Source organism: Camellia sinensis, chromosome 7 (assembly GCF_055761805.1).
Source record: "Camellia sinensis isolate YWXY chromosome 7, ASM5576180v1, whole genome shotgun sequence".
NCBI classification, from domain to species: domain Eukaryota; kingdom Viridiplantae; phylum Streptophyta; class Magnoliopsida; order Ericales; family Theaceae; genus Camellia; species Camellia sinensis.
The window spans coordinates 42,081,183-42,100,014 of record NC_138967.1 but is presented as its reverse complement, the minus strand read 5'-3'; positions in this window follow the sequence as shown (position 1 = coordinate 42,100,014).

Here is an 18,832-nt window from a genome sequence, read left to right as displayed (position 1 = left end):
TAGGCTAAAAAAATTATATTTGGGAAGTCGATTTTTTTTAAAGTTGATTTGAAGATTTTGAGTGAAAAAATAAAATGATTATGAATTGAATATGATATTTTATGTTATTAATTATTTTAATCTATTTTATCTTTTAGAGAACTAATTTAATCCAACAATCTTGCTAAACATAACTGTTTTGTTTTTCTTGTTGCTTAATTGTCCAACGTGTGTGGTTCGTGGTCCTTCCGGAGAAAAAAAAAAAGAAAAAAAAAGAAAAAGAACCAAAGGGTGATTTTGTAAAATGATATTTCCACCTAGTCAAAAAGTCTGACAAGAGACGTCGATATAATTTTAAAAAGTTTAGAGAAAGCGTTTGTAATTTTAACAAATTTTAAGGAAGATCATTATAAATTACGCTTTTTTATTAGTTGAAAAAATAGAGAAATCACATTTAAGTTGATTTGGCCGACAACCTCAGCCCAGTGTTAATGAATGGTTGGTGGGACAGATTTTTTCAAAAACGCCTAATTATCATCTCGGATTCTATATGTCTCTACTAGTCTCTATTTATTTATTTATTTTATATTTTTTGCATCATTAGTTTGATGAAAACTCATGCGTCAGGCATAGCAGTAATTGAACGGAAAACGAAAGTAAAGGGTAGTGATAAGGAGCACTTAAGAGTTCTAACATGAATTTTAGTGAGATGTTGAATAAAAAAAAAAATCAAAACATAACATCATCATATGAAATTTATCATTCGAACTCTATTAAAACTCTTTAATTAAGACTTTCAAATATTATTGAATTTTTAAAATTATAACGACGCCTCTTATTAGATTTTTTGACTATATAGAAATAATCGTTTTGCAAATCACCCTTTAGTTCTTTTTTTGACGGGAGGACCTACAAACCACACACATTGGACAATTAAGTAACAAGAAATACAAAATAATTCTGTTTGAAAAGATGATTGGATTAAAATAACTCTCTAAAAGACACAATAAATTAAAATAGATAATAAAACAAAATGTCACATTCAACTATAATCATTTTATTTTTTTTCTCAAAATCTTTAAATCAACTAAAAAAAAAAATCGACTTCCCAAACATAACTTTTTTAGCCTGGCTAGCCAAAAATTCAAATAGCCAATTGAGAGGGTAATTTATGTTTGTACATGGGCCGAGCTGGAACCAGATGGGAAATGAACCAAGCTATGAGCTGTGGTGACGGCTTGTTTAGCCCGGTCCTTTATCCCGTCAGTTTTGTCAAAGTTGTTTGCCAGGAGACTGATCTTTGTGTTCTGAACCGAGATATAGAGAAAAGAGAGCCGAGCTGTAAGAGGACAAGGCAGAACCGAGCTAGGTGAGCTCGGAGAAATCTATCGTAAAGCGTGGTGGTGTTAGCTCGGTTGTTTTGCTACTAGACTGTGGTAGGACCATCTCACTTGGTTAAGCAGGGAAGAGGATGTAAAAAGATAGGCCTTATCTTTGTGATTCCTAGGAGGACTCTACTAAAGAGAGTTGAAGTCCTATTAGGATTGTGCCAGTAGAATTATACGAGACGATTATTTCGTGTCGTACAATTGGCGTCGTCTGTGGGAAAGATCATAAAGAACAAAACCTTTGGATCGAGTTTTCCTCTCTAGTTGGTGGTGTTAGCTCGGTTGTTTTGCTACTAGACCGTGGTAGGACCATCTCACTTGGTTAAGCAAGGAAGAGGGTGTAAAAAGATAGGCCTTATCTTTGTGATTCCTAGGAGGACTCTACTAAAGAGAGTTGAAGTCCTATTAGGATTCTGCCAGTAGGATTATACGAGAAGATTATTTCGTGGTCGTACAATTGGCGCTGTCTGTGGAAAAGATCATAAAGAACAAAACATTTTGATCGAGTTTTCCTCTCTAGTTGAAATCAATGGCACACAATGAAGATTTGCTACAATCTGTTATTGATGGGCAAACACCGGAGGGGGGCGGGAGATGCGAAGGTCTACCTTCTATCCCACCCATGGAAAAATTAGAACACCAGCGATGGAACTCCTGGAGGGACACACGGGACAGACGGGGCACCAGTCCTCATCGCTCTCAAAGTCCTAAAAGGCAGAGGCAGAGGTTGGATCCTCAGGTTCTAGAGGATCGCGTGAAGGAGCTAGACGAATTAATAAGAAGGATGGCGGTAGACATGGAGACTATGAAGCGCCAAATAAAGGGTAAAGGGGTGGTGACGGAAGAGGGGCGCAAAGGCAACATGCTCTCTTACCACTCGAAAGATCGTGACAAACAAGTCATGCCATCGCAAGCAAAAAGTAGGAGCCTCAGAACAAGCGACACCCAATCAAGGACTTCCAGGACTCATTACTCCAGGTCTGAAAGAACGAGGACTAAAAGGTCGTATACGGAGGGAAGCAGTTATCGACCCTCACACATGCACCAAACGATATCTAGGCACACGGAGTTGCCTAGGTCAGCAAACTTGCGAACAGTGTTAGAAGAGAGGGCCCGATGGAAGGAAGACACCAGGGCTCGCGACCCTCACAGAGTTTCAGCCCTATAGCCCAATAGAAGGAAGACACCAAGGCTCGCGACCCTTGCAGTGTTTCAACCCTACAGCAATTGGCCCCTAGGACACATGGGAGTGTCGAGGTAGGGATGCCAATACCGCGCCTTGCATACGAACTAACAGATAAGGTATTAGCAAGGTTACAGAGCTCGCCGTTCGTTCCGGCAATTGAGAACGTACCACTACTCTCAGGCTTCCACCAGCCCAAATTCACCACTTATGAGGGGAAGTCAGATCTTTACATGCACTTAAGCCACTTTCACCAGGTTATGGTAGTATACTGGTGAAACGAGGCTCTAATGTGTATCCTGTTTCCATCCAGCCTTAGTGACCTAGGTCTAGCCTGGTTCAAAAGGCTGCCAGAAGGCAGCATAGCCTTATGGGCACAATTGGCAGAAGCATTCATGACTAGATTCAGAACGAATACCAAAACACCAGTAGAGATCGACCAACTCCTTTCCATCGACATGGGCGAGAAGGAAACATTGAGGTCTTATAACAGTCGATACTGGGAGACTTTCAATCAGATTGGGGATTTCCCTACAAACCTCGCCATCGCACAGCACAATAGGGGTTTACTGGTTAGTAACAAGTTGAGAGATTCTATGACAATGATGTCGCCCCTCACAATGGAGGCCCTAATGGAGAGAGTGCATCAACATATCCGGGTAGAGGAAGATGATGCCTACGCTAAAGCAAAATCTAGCATGAAAGTAGTGCCGAATAAAAAGACTACAGCAAAAGTCAACACGGTAGAACAGCCATGCAAAAATGGGCGAGGCAGACAAGCCAAAAGGAAGGACCCCCAGGCAAGGAAGTTGAGAGTCCGCACTGCCATTCCCACAGTATTCAACAAACCTATCTACCGAATTCTCAGCGAGATACGCGATGAACCCTTCGTTTGGCGGCCAGCCAAGTTAGGAGAAGCACAAAAAGGTTACGACGAGAGGTGCCGTTGCACATTCCATGATGAAAAAGGGCACCGAATTGAAAATTGTACACCACCGAGGCAACATCTGGAGGAGTTAATGGCCGCTGGGCATTTGGACCAATATATAGAGAGGGGAACGCAGCCAGCCCCCCAGGACCACAACATGCCGAACGGAATACCGGTCGACGGACCACCCCAAGGCATAATCAACGTGATACATGGGATCGTCGAACCTAAGCGAGTATGTGAGCTCAGAGGGGTGATCAAAAAGTTGAACACCTAAGGGAGGTGCTAAGTGCACAACCTACCATCAAGAGGGAAAAAACGGAGGCAACGAACGTCATCTCCTTCTTCGACAAGGATCTAACAAGGCTACATTGCCCTCACAACGACGCACTGGTGGTCACTTTGCGCGTCAAAAATTTTGACATCAAGCGGATTCTGATTGACCAAGGAAGCTCATGTGAGATAATGTACTACGAAACCTTCAAGCAATTGAAATTTGAGGACAAAGACTTGGCGCCGACAACATCTTCCCTCGTCGGTTTCAACTTAATGCTAGAATTGGCCAGTAGGCAAGATAATTTTACCAGTCAAAGCAAGAACAATGATGAAACAGGTGGAGTTTTGGGTTTTGAAAGTCCCTTCCACCTACAACATAATCTTGGGGAGAGCATGGTTGCATGCCATGTGATCGATAGCGTCAACCTACCACCAGGCATTGCGGTTTCCCAACGAAGTCGGAGTGATCGAAGAAGTCTTAGGAGACCAAATCATGTCAAAACAATGCTTCATCACAATAAATGATAGTCGGACTACAAAAGGGTTTGTGCAGATGGTGGAAGAGCCAAAAAGCAACGAACTGTTTGAAGATATCGGCAAAGCAGCTGAACAGAAGACAGTGGAAGACTTGGTAGAGGTAAGGATAGATGAAAAGAATCCATAAAAGTTCTTTCTGCTCAGTTCATCTCTGTCCAGCACTGAGAGAATAAAGGTCATAGAGTTTTTAACCTCAAATATCAAAGTGTTCGCCTGGACACCGTATGACATGCCTGGCATTGACCCTAAGTTCATCTGCCACCAACGTAATGTCCACCCAATGGCCAGACCAATTATACAGTGCACTCGCAGATTGGCACTCCACCATGCGAAGGTAGTGGCGGAGGAAGTGGGAAACTTGCTGGAAGTAGGAGCCATCAGAGAAGTACACTATCCTAGGTAGATCTCCAATACTGTAGTAGTGCCAAAGAAAAATAAAAAATGACGCATTTGCGTGGACTACAAAACATTCAACAAGGCATGCCCAAAAGACAGGTTCCCCCTACCACGAATAGACCAACTGGTGGACCTAATGGCAAGACATAACTGACTTAGCTTCCTTGATACATATCGAGGCTACCATTAGATCGCTATGTACGAACCAAACCAGGAGGTCACGTCATTTACAACACCCAGAGGACTGTACTGTTACAAGGTTATGCCCTTTGGCCTGAAAATGCAGGGGCTACATTCCAACAGATGATTACCAAAATGTTTGAACTATTGTTAGGCAAAACAATGGAGGCTTACATAGATGACATGGTAGTCAAAAGCAAAGATGAAAAGGACCATCTCAGGGACCTAGATGAAATGTTTCAAGTTTTGATGTCTCACAAGTTGCGTCTAAACGCATCTAAGTGCGCATTCGGCGTAGGATCAGGAAAATTCCTAGGCTTTCTGGTGACCAACCGGGGTATAGAAGCTAATCCCTCTCAGATCAAAGCAATCCAAGATCTTGAGAGGCCCAACATAGTCAAAGAGGTACAGCATCTCACTGGCCTTGCAGCCGTACTAAACCGGTTCATAAGTCAGTCGTCAGACAGATGTCGACCATTCTTTCAAGCGCTGAAGGCCAAATTTGAGTGGGATGAGGAATGCGACCACGCCCTAGAGAGCTTGAAAGACTACATGACCTCTCCTCTATTATTAGTAACCCCAGTACCAGGAGAAGAGCTCTTTTTGTACTTAACAGTTTCACAGCATGCAGTCAGCGCAGTGTTGGTCAAAGTAGAAGGAATCCAACACCTGCCTATCTTTTATGTCAGCAAGACGTTACTGGGCGTTAAAACATGGTACCTACCATTGGAAAAGCTGGCATTAGCTTTGATGATGGCCTCAAGAAAGTTGTCACACTATTTCCATGCCCACACCGTAATCGTCCTAACGACTTTTCCATTAAAGGCCTTGTTTGAGAGGGCAGATTTTTCTGGACAAATCTTGAAATGGGCAATGGAATCGGGGCAGTTTGATATCAAGTTTCAACCTAGAACCGCAATAAAAGCCCAAGCTTTAGCAGACTTTGTGGCTGAGTTCACACCAAGAAGTCATCACATCTGCCTGGTCGATTTGATCGACGCAACCAAAGTAAGGGGAAAAGTGTCGCGGGAACTACCCAGCCCCTAATGCAAGATGCCCAGCTACATTGAAGCCATACGGGATTGCAGACAGGAAGGAAGGAACAAACCATGCTATTCCCAGTGGGGACTCATCAAAGAGTAAAGACTTAAGGCAGTCAAACAGTGAAGATCAAACCCCAACAACAGACATCAACTTAGAAGAAAACATCAGCAACACTCATGATCCCAAGACATCATCCGATCTCTCTAATTGCTGGAAGCTATTCGTTAGAGAGATGTGGAAACTCTTCGTGGATGGGGCATCCAACAGGCACGGTTCAGGACTTGGCATAGTCCTCATCGTATCAGATGGCCTAACAATTGAACAAGCAGTCAACATTGGCTTCCCAGCATCCAACAACGAGACGGAGTATGAAGCATTGTTAGCAGGCTTAAAATCAGCACTTTACATTAAGGCCACCGAGCTGATGGGACACAGTGACTCCCAACTGGTAGTCAACCAGATATCAGGCGACTACGAGGCAAAAGATGATAGGATGGCTAAGTACCAAGAATTAGTCAGAAAAGAGATCGTGAAGTTCAAAGTAGTCCGAATAGAACAAATCGGCCGGGAGGAAAATAGTAGAGCAGACGAACTGGCAAGTTTTGCTTCAATGGCTGATACATCTATCCCACACCCATTACTGATCGACTTCCTACCCACACCAAGCATTGAAGAACCCGAAGTAGTTGAGGTATGTTATGCCGAACTGGGCCCTTCTTGGATGGACCCCATCATAGTATTTTTAAAAGATGACATCTTGCCTGCAGAAAAGAAAGAAGCCAACAAAATTAGAGCAAAATCACAACGATTCTGGCTCTCTTCATCACTGGCATTATACAAAAAATCCTTCATAGGACCTTACCTGAAATGTGTCCATCCCAGCAAGGTCGAGGCATTTTTGTTCAAGATACACGAAGGCATATGCGGAAGCCACCAAGGGGGAAGATCATTGGCTTACAGAGCAATTTCACAAGGATATTGGTGGCCATACATGCAAGCAAATTCAGAGAAATATGTTAAGAGGTGCAAGAAATGTCAGAAGTTTGCACACCAAATACATCAACCAGCCAAAGAGCTTCTACCATTAACTAGCCTATGGCCTTTCACAATATGGGGCCTGGACATAGTGGGACCACTTCCAACTGCACTGGCAACAGAAAGTTCTTTCTCGCAGCAACAGACTACTTCACAAAGTGGGTGGAGACAGAAGCACTCGTATCGATAAAGGAGAAAGATGTTAAGAAGTTCGTCTGGCAGAACATCATAACTCGATTCAGCATACCCAAGGCTCTAATATCTGACAATGGCACTCAGTTCGATGGCAAAATTTTCAAAGGCTTTTGCAAGGAATACAAGATAGAATTCTATAACTCTACACCAGCATACCCTCAAGCGAATGGCCAGACAGAAGTATCAAACAAAGTCGTCTTAGATGGTTTGAAGAAAAGGTTGGAGAGAGCAAAAGACAAGTGGGCTGAGGAGCTTCCTCATGTTTTATGGGCTTACCGTACCACACCTCGGCGATCAACTGGAGAAACGCCTTTTTCTTTGGCCTATGGCATGGAGGCAGTAATCCCACTGGAGTAAGCCTCCCCACTATTAGAAGTGGAAATTTTGACCCAAACTTGAATGAAGAAGCCATAACCTTGGAACTTGACCTTGCAGAAGAGAGAAGGGAAAGAGCACTAGTTCACATTGTCTCATACCAACAAGAGTTATCCAGAAAATATAACAAAACAGTGCATCCGAGACAATTCAAGATTGGAGATTTGGTACTGCGCAAAGTAACGGGCAACACTTTGGTACCTGGAGATGGCAAGTTAGGACCAAATTGCGAATGACCGTACAAAGTGGTCGGATTAGTAGAAAAGGAGGCATATCACTTGGAAAATGGAGACATCAAAGCTATTCCCAGGTCGTGGAACACTGTTAATCTCAAACTATTTTATTTTTAGCTTTCCCTTAAAATACATGTAATTTTTCTTTTTCAAATAAAACAAGTAGTTTTTTCAGCATAATTTTTTCTACTGTAAAAGTTGTTCTTAGTCATTGCCAGCGAGGGGCAATCAAGAAGGTTGGTAGGTATGACCAGCATTTAGCTCTCTTCAGCCGAGATAAGGATCTAAGCTGAAGAAGGTTGGCAGGTTTGACCAACATTTATTTCTCTTCTTCAGCCAAGATAAGGATCTAGGTTGAAGAAGGTTGGCAGGTATGACCAACATTTATTTCTCTTCTTCAGCCGAGATAAGGATCCAAGCTGAAGAAGATTGGCAGGTTTGGCCAACAATTGTTTCTCTTCTTCAGCCGAGATAAGGATCTAGGCTGAACAAGGTTGGTAGGTATGACCAACATTTAGCTCTCTTTAGCCGAGATAAGAATCTAGACTGAAGAAGGTTGGCAGGTTTGACTAACATTTATTTCTCTTCTTCGGCCGAGATAAGGATCTAGGCTGAAGAAGGTTGGCAGGTATGACCAACATTTATTTCTTTTCTTCAACCAAGATAAGGATCTAGGCTGAAGAAGATTGACAGGATTAGGTAAGGCCTAGCTAAATTAGTCTGGCTTGGCATGGTGCAAAAATATTGTAATACAATAATTGAACAAACAGTTAGGAAAATAGCAGATTTCATTTCATTTCAAAATATTCATTACAAATGGAGGGGCTTTAGCCTGGTTACAAATTTCGTTGATAACAGAAAAGAGAAAATAAAATTAAGCGAAATGGTCATCCAAATCAGCATCCAGATCAACCCGAGCTTCGCCACTCGGTAGGCCGGCTTCAGCGGGGAGGTCGGTCACAGGAGCACCCTCAACCGTACTTGCCACCGGTGGCTCCACCCGAGCTGTCTGACTGGTCTGGAGACCGTGATCACTGATTGTAGGTGGGGCGTTGTTTGGGACAAAGGATTCTTCTTCCTTTTCCCCCTCTTGGAGAAGCTTTTGTTGAATGGCGTTGGCGTAGTCCGCCATGTAACTTGGGATGAAGTGAGGGGGAGGGTTCTGAAAGACCTCGGTCTCTTAGCCATGACCGAGCTTGATGACGGCTGTCTTCCATCTACATTTGAAAAAGATATCTTTTGCAGCTTCACACTGTAAGACATATGTGGCTTCTCCTTCTTTGTAACCACAGTCTTCAGCGTCTTTTGCGCTCTTTTTTAGCTCGGTTATCTCAGCATCTTTTTTCTTTTTGAGCTTGGCCAGTTCGCACAGATAGCGGTCTTTCTTTTCGGCCAGCGCCTTTTGCTTGTCCGCTTCCGCCGCGTTGACCAGCTTGGTGAGTCGTGCATTTTGAGTTTCGAGCTCGGTCATTTTGTGTTTGGTCTCTTTTAGCTCAGCCGTCTTAGCGTTGGCGTCTTCTACGGCCAGCCGCGCAGTCTTGCGTAGCTCCAGCACGTGCTTATGAGCAATATGGTTCTTCTGCACGGCCTGCAAAGGCAAAGGTAATGATTTTGACTAAAACTGAGCAAATAGATAATGTAAAATAGAGAATAAATAAAAGGAGCACTTACCAGTGCCATTGACTTAGTAGGCGAGCGGATGGCCTTGAGCTCGGTTAAATGGTCATGGTGCTTCATGTCTTTTGGCAGACACACACTTTTGGCAAGGTTGAAGGCCAGCTTGTGGTCCTTCTCAGCCACCACTGAGTCTGTAGTGGTTATAGCTCGGTTCTTGTAAGTTATTTTTGGTGCTCGGATTGTTCGGCCGAGATGACGAGGTTCGACTTGTTGGAAAGGCCACCACAGCCTCGCGTGTTTGACCGGCTTGTGGTACCTCGGTTTGAACCCCGCTAGTTGGAGTTGATGTTTGTTCGGTGTTCAGGGCGCGAACAGCACGACGCTTGGCCATTTCTTGTTCTTCAGTGAGGGGGATCAGATTGATTTGGGGAAGAGTGGGATCTGGCTTTGGGGAAGGCTCTAGAAGGAAGTCGGTGACTTTCGTCTTCCTCCTTCTACTGTATCGGTAGGTCAGTTCGAAGTTAAGCAGCTCAGCCCAACCTCGATGACGGTACCAAAGCGCGACACGAAAAGCATCTTGGATGGCGTATTGGTATTGTGATTTTAGCTGGTTTAAGTTTGCATAATGAGAAAGGCAACGGTTAGCATGGTGTAAAATTATAGCCGGGAATAGCAAAGCAAAAAGAAAACCGAGGTATCCTTACCAACAGTCCCCTTATTCCAATTTATGTTATAGCCCGGTATTTGGGCTTCCTGGTCTTCAAAATTGCCCGAAACCCAGAAAAAATTATCATCATTTAAATCTTTATCCGGTGTATTTTTTATGATTTTCTCTCGGCCTCTCCGTACTCTTAAATAGTACACCCAACCGTCATCATTTTGGCTGAGCGAATATTGGTGAAAAAGCCCGGCCAATCCGAGGTTGAGGCCGAGTCGGCGGTTTAGTTCAGCGATGCCATTTATTATTCTGTAAGTATTGGTCCTGAGTTGGGTTGGGCATAGTCTTGTCTGCCCAAGGAACTTGCATATCAGTGGTTGTACAGGGAATCAGAGACCGGCCTCTACTATTGATATTACGGTGAAAGGAACAAAGCCCGGTTTTTCGCAGGGCGTGGTATCTAGTTCGGCTAAAGAGAGGTGGACATCGTCAGGAATTTGGTAGTCCTTTCGGAACTCGGCTATGGCCCCAGGGGAGTCAACTAGAAATCGATATTTACCCATGTTAACTTAAAAGTTATAAATGGAGTTCACAAGTTGCCTAGCTCGGCGCGGCTGAGGCTTTGGTCAGCTCGGTTGAGCAAAGCCACCTAGGGACAGGGTGCAAAGGTCTGCCTGACCAACCTAGTCAAGTCTGCAAAGGGGAAATAAGAAGTGTTATGCCCAGACAACTGGACCGGGCTAAGTAAATAGTAAATTTACAGAAGAATAGTGTAGACGTCCCCGAACGCCCCGGGAGGACGAGTCCCCCCCGTTCTGTTCATTTGGGCTCACTACAGTTCGGACTCTCAAATTGTCACGGTTCTAAATCTGAACCAAAGAGTCCAAATTCGGCAAATCGTTTTGAGAAAACAGATTTTTTTTGAAAGAAGTACCAAACATGGACTGCTTTGCCAAATACGGAGTCGCCACCTAAATATTTTTTTTTGGGGGAAATTTAGGAAATCCTGACTCGTCGCCTAAGGCCACGTGTCTGTTATCAACAAAGTTGTCTCGGCTCGGGAACTTGGGTACGATTGGGGAAGGTCACTTCGTGAGCACCCCCACTTGCCCGATCAAAGATCAGCCTCTACTAACCATGATATCTAGTTTTGAAAACATTATGCATTTTTATTCCGGTTATTAGCCTAGATTTACTATGTGATGCACACAGCATACAAGTATAGACTGGATCGCCCGAATTGGAACAAAACGTTTCATGTTTGTTTATCTTGGAAATGGTTTGATGGTGCTACCTGCGAGTAGGCTAAGACGTGGATTTGCCACCCTCGGGTGGGCTTAGAAAAACATGATTTTGTCACCATCTAGTGGGCTTAAAACACACATTTTAACGAATTGCTCCAACTCAAATCATCCAACCTTCACCCACAGGCATTCAGGCAGTTATATCATATAAGCACATAGCCTCATGGTAGTCACTCACACGCATGCAAGGATGCTAAAGCATAAACCTTACCGAGTACTCCAAGCCAAAACAGAAACTAGGTTAGAAATCCATGCATGATCCTAACTATACAGAAATGCCTAATGCAACACATGCAAAAATGCAACTATAGCAGGCTCGGCTATTCTAAACATGGCATATGAAGTGCTACAGCTAACATGTATTCAACTTGGAATTGAAAATACAATGCAGTTAACGTGATGCGCCGAGCCCGGTGCATGAAATACAGATGAATGAATGCAAACATGCTATCATACTGTATGCTAATTGAAACATGCCCTAATCTAACCATCATAAGCGAGTAAATAAAAGGGAGAAAGACGTGGGGTTGGAAGACATACATCACACGCACGCACACTTATTACAATATTGCCCTCGCGCAGAGGGTCCGAATAAATAATATACAGTCCCAAATAAATAATTACAGTCCAAATAATTACAAAACCCTAATTAATTAACAAATTAATCTAGGAAAGCAATAAATTGGCACGTAAATCCGTAGAGCGCCTCGGCTCTGTTCCGAACGATGAATGATGCATGCTCGGGTTGCCTTTGTCAGAAAATCCCTTGTGATGCCCCGGTTTGCCTCTGTTTGCAATTGTTCTTGGAATGCGTGCCAAGCTCCGGAAGGCTGTTGATTTCTGATTTGCTGTAACAGAGAGCAACAAAGGGGCATGGCAAAGTATTTTCACATATGTATGCATGACTACTCTTCGAGGAGTGTAGTCCTCGATCCTTGTGCCACCAATCACGCATCTCAATGCATGATGGCCGAGGAGTCGAATTGCACGACTCAATATGAAATGAATGCACATATAAACACAACAAGACCTAGACTCCATCATGGATAATCCGGAGTGTCGGCGACCGAGAATTGAGACACGTTCCGTCACTCGGAGTACGAAACGTCCCTCGTTTCCCGTGCATGGGCTACCTCCTATGCCAAACACTATGCAATATGCATGACATGCGTGAATGCAATCCTAACATGCAACCTAGCATACACAATGCTATGACATGGCATACACAATGCACGATGTAACGAGGCATACACAATGCTCTAATATACAACCTAGCATACGTAATGCTACGAATTGAAATGGCATGCGCAATGCATAATGGACTTACACCAGCATGAGTGGACCTCAGCCATACTCACATCAGTAGCCATTAGATAAAAATGAGACTATCGAAATGCGTGCACACATGCACGCAAACCAAGAACTGATCCTAGACATAACATGCAACTCTAACAAGGCATGGCAAGGGATGCAAGATGGCATACAAACTCACAAATTCCAGCACTGAAATATGATGCTAAACAGCCCCGAAACATGGAAAAATGGCACCCGATGCATGAGATGAACCCCGAAACTCGAAACTAGGCACATGGAATGACTTATAGCTATACAAAGCATGCATTATTTGATCATGAAGCATGAAGACAAAGCCAAGGCAGTCCCAAAACATGCATATTTCCAGTTCAAAGCATGGCCAAAAGATGCTAGCAAGATGGCCTAACATAGCATGCAAGTTCGACTAGCAAACATGGTTTACATGGCAAGTGTATGAAGCATGTATAATCTCACCAAACCAGAAAAAATCAGTGAATAAAACATGTGAAAATAGGCCCAAATAACCACTGATATGAAACCATGGCATGCAAAAATGGTGAGTCACTTTGGAGGGCTATACAAGGGATTATTAAGCACATGCAAGGTAGACATTTAGCATGGCATAAAAAACTATGAAAATCAAATATGGTAGTCCTAAAACTCACCAAATTGACCTTGGAAAGTGACTTAGAAGTATGCAAGGTAGGGTCTCTTTGGAGGGCTATACAAGGGATTATTAAGCACATGCAAGATAGACATTTAGCATGGCATAAAAAACTATGAAAATCAAATATGGTAGTCCTAAAACTCACCAAATTGACCCTGGAAAGTGACTTCGAAGTATGCAAGGTAGGGTCTCTTTGGAGGGCCAAAAAGGCCACTAAACAAGAGAAGGAGAGAGGGGGTCACCCCCCTCTAATATTGGCTCTCAAAATAGTGTTCCAGCCACTGAAAATCTACTGGATTTCAGTGGCTATAAGGCCAACCAAAGCATGCAATTGGGGCTTAGGTGTAAGGCTCAAAACAAGGGACAATCAAGCATACAAGGAAGCATGTGACCTCCAACAAAAATGGAACCTTAAACAAACTTGAAGATGAGATTAAAACAAGATATTTTTCAGTTTATGACAACTCTCAAAAACAAACACAAGTAGGGCTAATCTATCATGCAAAAATGGCCCTAAAAGAGAAAATAGAGACAGGGGGTAGCTTCTGGCCTCAAACAGTGAAGAGCCCTTCAACAAGGTTGGAGAGGGGATCAAAATAAGGCCTTTCACAGTTTATGTCAAGCCACGAAAATGATCACAAGTAGGCCTAAAATAACATGCAAGGAAAAGGCCTAAAAGAGGGATAAAGAAACAAGTGATAGCTGCTGGCCTCAAACAGAGGAGAGCCCTCCAACAAAGTTGGAGAGAGGCTCATGAAAAGACATTTCACAGTTTATGACCAAGTCCGAAACAGCTCACAAATAAGCCTAAAATACTATGCAAAAAAAAGGCCTAAATGAGAGTTAAAGAGGCAAGTGATAGTAGGAGACCTCAAACAGTAAGGGGTCTTTGATCAAACATGAAAATAAGCCTAAAATATGACTATTTACAGTTAGGTTCGGAGCCCAAAAATGCAAGAAACTAAGGCTTATAAATGAACCAAGAAAAGGCTAGAAAAGGGAGGAAGAAGACTCACCCTTGTAGAGCAGCAACACAGCAGCTTTTGGACCAGGAAATGGTGCCCCTACCCTCTGAAAAACAGCCTCGAGTTGCTGAAATGGAGTATGGAGGTGTTGTGTTATGTGTTGTAGTGTAAATGGTGCAAGGCTTTTAGGGTTTAGAGGGTTGAAGCAGAGAGGGAGTGAGAGTTGTAGGCAAAGACTCAAAACCAATTTTGTAACCCTCAAACATGGAGCTGAGGGGCTGATTTTATAGAGGAGAGGAGTGGAGAAAAGGGGGGGGGGGGAAATCAAATTCAAATTTCCCCCCCAAAAGACCCCGCCCCGGATACAAGACCTGGGGGAAAACAGAGGGTACAGTTGGAAGGAACCAGGTGAGAGGATTCTGGCCGACCAGGTTCAGAAGGCTCAGGGGGCCGGCCAGCCACCTCCCCTGGTCGGCCGACCAGGGGTCAAAAGGGTCAAACACAATTTCTGGTCGGCCTACCCAGAGAGGTGGCCTCCCAGATGAGTACAACACAACCATGTAGAGAAAGACTAGAAACAGTGACCCAGGAGAGAGAAAAGCTAGCTTTTTAGAGGGGTTCAAAAGGGTTAGGGATAATTACTGGCCGGCCTGTTCATATTGGTGGCCTCCCAGGTGTGTACAACACAAATATGGGGTTTAGGGCTAAAGAAAGTGGCCCCGGGGTGGTCAACATTAGCTTTTTAGTGAGGAAAACGGGCGACGGAGGGCGATGAAGAAATAAAGCTGGCTTTTCAGAACAATTGCTGGCCTCCCACCCTCCTACAAACTTTCTAACAATGAAAATAAGGTCTTCACCAAAAATGAACCAAAACGGATGCAAAACGGAGGTTCGGGGACCGAAACGCGCGGCCTGGGGGCCCCAAAAATGGGCTGTTAAGCACCGGAGGTGGCGTTCGACCACGAAGTTGGTTTCTCGGGCCACAGTGTCCCTCAAAAGGGAGGAAATAAGTTGCATACCAAAAACCAGAGCAAACGGAGGTGGTTAGGCGGTCCCGAACCGAGGCACACGGCCCACGGCTCCGAAAATCGAGAAACCGGGCTCCAAATGGAAAAAATGGCCTACGACCACGAAACGTAGCCTACGGCCACTGAGAGATAATCTACGAGACCCCTCTCTCCCTTCAAGAGGAGAAAATAGAGAAAACAGGACTTGGTTCACAAACCGAGGCAAGGTACAAAAGAGTCCGGAAGTCCGGAAGCAAGGCTCGCAGCCGAGACTCCGCAACCTCAGAGCGAGCATAATATGCGACATCACCAAGCGCTCAATCGCTGACGACTGAGTCTTAAGGTCGGTCAAAAATGGGGTGTCTATAGTTGCCCCTCTTTGACAGAACTCGAAAGTCAAGAAGTGACGAGAGTGAATGTCAAAGCCCAGAGACGACCCATTTTTGACAAGGCCGAAGACTTAGACAAACATACAAAGTACAGACAAATAAATGGTTGCGCCCACAGGCTGCCTACGTATCCCTTTGCAAGGAATCAAACCAGCGTAGTTCAGGGGTAGGATAAAATGATATGTGGGAAGATTTTGATGATTGGACTTATACGCTACGCAAAACCGGTTTAAAAATTGAGGATTTATGCGATGCACTGTAATGTAGTGGCTAAAATACAATGTAATAGTTAAGAGGTGAAGGTACTTTATAGGGGCAATTGGCAATGACTTACCTCATGCCGCTGGGGATCTTTCGCTTCTTCTTGGTTGAACTGTAGGTACTACTTTTCTCCCTGACTAGGGTCGCAGTTTTCCCTATTCTCCAACAGGGTGACAGACTAGGTTGATTCGGTATCCAGAATTGAGGCGCATACATATGCTATCTCAATCTATGGGGCTGCCATATAGATTTCAAGCCGAGGATATACCCCTGGGTATTTAAACCAGACTTTAGTCTCGGAAATCTCGAACCTTTGCGTTCTAGGCAAGAGCCATTCGAACTCTAGTTTCCACCGTCTCAGTTGATCTCCTAGGAACTCACTGCTAACACAGGCAGGTGGCTATACCAGACCACTGGAAGTTGTTCGGGCACGACAAACACCAAAGGAATTGCACCTTTAGAGGATTTAAGGTCTCCTAGACCCGAGAGTGCACAAGACAGTGCCAATAAAGATGCAGGATTTAAGGTTTCCTTAGACCGGAGGATTTAAGGTCTCCTAGACCAGACAGTAAAATAGATACAATGTAATAGATGTGATGCAATAGATGCAAAGGGTGAACACACGCCAACCACGCTAGACTCGTGAGTGGAGGAAGAACAAAGAAAACAAATCAGGAGCGCGTTCCACGCACCCTAAGATAAATTCCAAACACGCTAAAATCATGTGAGGAAGGGGAGGCTCCAAAAACAACCCGCCCAGCGCGTCTACAACGCAACCTGGGATAAATTCCAAACACGCTGAAATCGTGTGAGGAAAAGAACACTCTAACCACGCTGAAATCGTGAGAAGAGGTCCGAAAACAATTGCTCAAGTGCGCACACAACGCAACCAGAGATAAAATCCAAACACGCTGAAATCGTGTGAGGAAAAGAACACTCTAACCACGCTGAAATCGTGAGAAGAGGTCCGACAACAACTGCTTAAGTGCGCGCACAACGCAACTTGAGATAAAATCCAAACACGCTGAAATCGTGTGAGGAAAAGAACACTCTAACCACGCTGAAATCGTGAGAAGAGGTTCGAAAACAACCGCTCAAGTGCGCGCACAACGCAACCTGAGATAAAATCCAAACACGCTGAAATCGTGTGAGGAAAAGAACACTCTAACCACGCTGAAATCGTGAGAAGAGGTCCGAAAACAACCGTTCAAGTGCGCGCACAACGCAACCAGAGATAAAATCCAAACACACTGAAACCGTGTGAGGAAAAGAACATTCTAACCACGCTGAAATCGTGAGAAGAGGTCCGAAAACAACTGCTCAAGTGCGCGCACAACGTAACCGGAGATAAAATCCAAACACGCTGAAATCGTGTGAGGAAAAGAACACTAACCACGCTGAAATCGTGAGAAGAGGTCCGAAAACAACCGCCCCGGTGCGCGCACAATGCAACCCGAGATAAATTCCAAACACGCTGAAATCGTGTAAGGAGAGAACACTCTAACCACGCTGAAATCGTGAGAAGAGGTCCGAAAACAACCACCCAGGTTGCGCGCACAACGTAACCCGAGATAAATTCCAAACACGCTGAAATCGTGTAAGGAAAGAAACACTCTAACTACGCTAAAATCGTGAGAAAAGGTCCGAAAATAACCGCCCAGGTGCGCGCATAACACAACCCGAGATAAATTCCAAACACGCTGAAATCGTGGGAGGAAAAGAACACTCTAACCACGCTGAAATCGTGAGAAGAGGTCCGAAAACAACCGCCCAGGTGCGCACACAACGCAACCCGAGATAAATTCCAAACACACTGAAATAGCGTAAGGAAAGAAACACTCTAACCACGCTGAAATCATGAGAAGAGGTCCGAAAACAACCTCCCAGGTGCGTACACAACGCAACCTGAGACAAATTCCAAATACGCTGAAATCGCGTAAGGAACGGGACACTCAAACCACGCTGAAATCGTGAGAAGAGGTCCGTAAACAACCGCCCAGGTGCGTACACAATGCAACCTGAGATAAAATCCAAACACGCTGAAATCGTGTGAGGAAGAGAATACTCTAACCACGCTGAAACCGTGAGAAGAGGTAAACAACTCGGGAGCGTGTTCCACGCAACCTAAGTTGAGTCCCGGGGGACAACGATCCTAAACGCTGCTCAGCGTAAAAAGGATAAACAGTAAGAGATAACACAAGATGCAAATAAATGCAATAAGTGTAATGATACGATACATGTTGCAAGCAATGCGGAGCGTGATGTTTAAGGAATGCAATAAAAAAAATAAAGCGGCACTTTAGAAAGCACCTCATGGAGTGAGTGGCGGTAAACCGTTTTACTCTCGCGGGGAATGGTACTCAGGGAGAGCACTTCTGATCACCATTCTGGCTTGAAATAGTGAAACAGTCAACACAGTATTCTGTTCACTTTGAACACACAGCTCGTATCGGCATACTGCTTATTCTAAACACGCAACTCATAACACAATATTCTACTTATTTTGGAACATACGGCTCACGCAGGACACCGCTGATTCTGAACACACGGTCCATTCTGAACACAACTCATTCTGAACTCACAGCCCATAACACAGTATTTTGTTTATTCGGCACACAACTCATACAAGACACTGCTCATTCTGAACATACAGGATGCAATGACGAAACTTGCCGAAGTTGAAACAAACTCGGATGCCTGACATTTTCCCTCTTTTCTTTTGCTTTGTAGCCCGGAACTTTCATAGCTTCAGATGGGTCCTGGTTTTACTGTTTTCACATGACCTGGGTTGAATCCCGCGGCTTTATGAAAGAACCAATCCTGATTTGCACAAATGTGGAGAACGACACGGCACTCTGAGCACAAAACGATTTTTGAAATTGAAATGAGAAAAGGGTTCTT